Raw genomic sequence first — 2,411 nt, forward strand, 5'->3', positions numbered from 1 at the left:
GGGGGGAATGGATTCAAGTTTTATGAGTGAATGTTTTCATGGATTTTCGATTGGGGAACGATTTGAAGATTTATTTTGTTAGAGAAAAATCAAAATTTGGGGTCAGCTCGGTACACTGGTGAAAAAATTATACTCAAGTTAATGGAATTCCAAGTGTTCTGTGGAAATTCAAGTAAAATCTCATTTTTTTTGGCGGCAGGAAGACGGAAATTCCACAATTCACATGAATTTTCGAGTGAAAATGGATATATGAGGCAAAGTCCCTTGAATTTTCAGGAAATTGCTTTAAAATTCGTGGAATTCCAGGAATTTTTAAGGAATTCCCTGGAAATCCAGAGGAATCTGAAAGTTAAGAAGAGATTTTTCTTAATTTTTCTTATTTTTCAGTAATTTTTATCGGAACTCTGAAAATTCAAGTAAAATCTCATTTTTTTAACGGTAGAAAGACGAAAATTCCATAATTGACCTGAATTTTAAAGTGAAAATTAATATTGACTGCTAATTTCCCTAGAATTTTTAGGAAATTCCTTTAAAATTCTTCGAATTCCACGAATTTTTAAGGAATTCACTGGAAATCCAGAGGAATCTGAAAGTCAAGAAGAGATTATTCTAAATTGTTCTTATTTTTCAGTGATTTTCATCGGAACTTGAATATTTAATATCAAGAGACACTGAATTTATAATAAATCAAATGTTTAAGGATATCTCTACCGCAATTTTTTTATTAATTCTCAAGGACGATTTGAACTGCAATTTATGATTTCCATTAATTTTGTTATCAAATTCCGTATTATTTAAATTCTCCTATTATTTAAAATTGTAGATTAAAATAAAGTTCAGTTAGTAAGTAATAATTGAGAAATATGATAAGCAAAATAATTAGCAATTTCAATTAATGAATTGGAAATTTGCTAAGTAATAGTGAATTGATTAACTGATTGATGATTATGAAAGTATTGAAAATTCTTCCTTCAAATGGTTACTTACGATAAATATGAGACCTTAATCATAACTTATTATTATAAATTTGGTTGTCCGTTTCCTTCATTACGAATTATTCGAATAAACCCATTTCATTATGACATGAACATACTTCATTGATCAGATTCGACTGAAGTGGCTTTCTCAGTGAAACGATTTCTCCGCGTGCATCAGATTTCAGAACATTGAAGAATCCTCTGCACGATCCCCTGCCCTCTCCCACCACCTCCCAAGAGTTTTCCAATAACTCAGAACATTTCGCTCGCCCAGGCCCTCAATCATGATTCACGATGACGAACTAACAGGAAAAAGCACTCGTAATGACCAACGCCGTGGAAACAACCGAAGAAAAGAGATGATTCTTCACTACACAGGTTTATAGAGGTCACGTAAACCAGCGATGTTTACTGCCATCGAAATTTCTCTCTGGAAGCTCAAGAGTCCCTCTCAGCGTAGCAGGTTTACGAGCCATGGAGGTAGGTCATTTCAAGTGATCGAGAATTTGCGAACCGGTCTAGTAACACCAGCACTATTCAACTGCTCTTCGTTCACTTTAACCGCCGTTGTGCATCGATGGTCATGGACGAAAACGACTCATCGTTAACGGCCATTTCGAGTTGCACGGACAGTGAGCAGGGGCCTTTGGACGTTGTGGCTTGGCTACAAACGAGTTTTCTGAGGTATGGGCCAGAGCTCGAGATAGCTGTATATCTACGTGAGTGATGGATGGTGTTCGGCAGCGACTGGAGGAGGGAAAAGGAGATCGCAATATCCGGGGTGGATAGACGTTACTGTCGATCAGAGGAACATACAGTTGGGGAGGGAAAAGAGTTGAGAGTTGATATTACGATTTTCTAAAGAGTCTGAATGTCAGATACATTCGACCGACACGTCAGGAAAATATTCTCGCTCTCCGAATGCCGTCAATTCGTCCATGATTACATGTGACGTTTTCATGATTATTTACGTCTTGCGAGGAGAATCACGGAATGAATGGCCCAGGTGGGGGAGGAGAGGGGAATGATGACAGTTTATTCGTTTAAAAGAATAAACTGAGTTTAATCTCGCGCAGGAAACAAAAAAAATTACGATTGTGAATTACATTCATTTCTCCGGATAATTTTTCCTAGTTTTTAAAAACATTTATCATTTTATTTATTTTTAACGGAATTCGTTGCCAGTCCGAGAACCTGCAACTGGCTATCGCCCGAGGATCATCAGCCATTTTTAATTATGAATTATTAATTTCGTGCGAAATTCCGGAGTGAATGCAATTTCAGGAAAGGAAGACGTAAAAAATAATCCCCCGAATAAATACAGAGTCCCATATGACCAGCTGTCACATTCGTAATATTATATTTCTCGAAGAAAATATATCAACCCCTTGAGCACAGCGTGCACACTTGGACACAGTGCCAGTCACTCGTGTT

This window comes from Diachasma alloeum, unplaced genomic scaffold (assembly GCF_001412515.2).
Source record: "Diachasma alloeum isolate Michigan unplaced genomic scaffold, Dall2.0 Dall_scaffold_00199, whole genome shotgun sequence".
NCBI lineage: Eukaryota > Metazoa > Arthropoda > Insecta > Hymenoptera > Braconidae > Diachasma > Diachasma alloeum.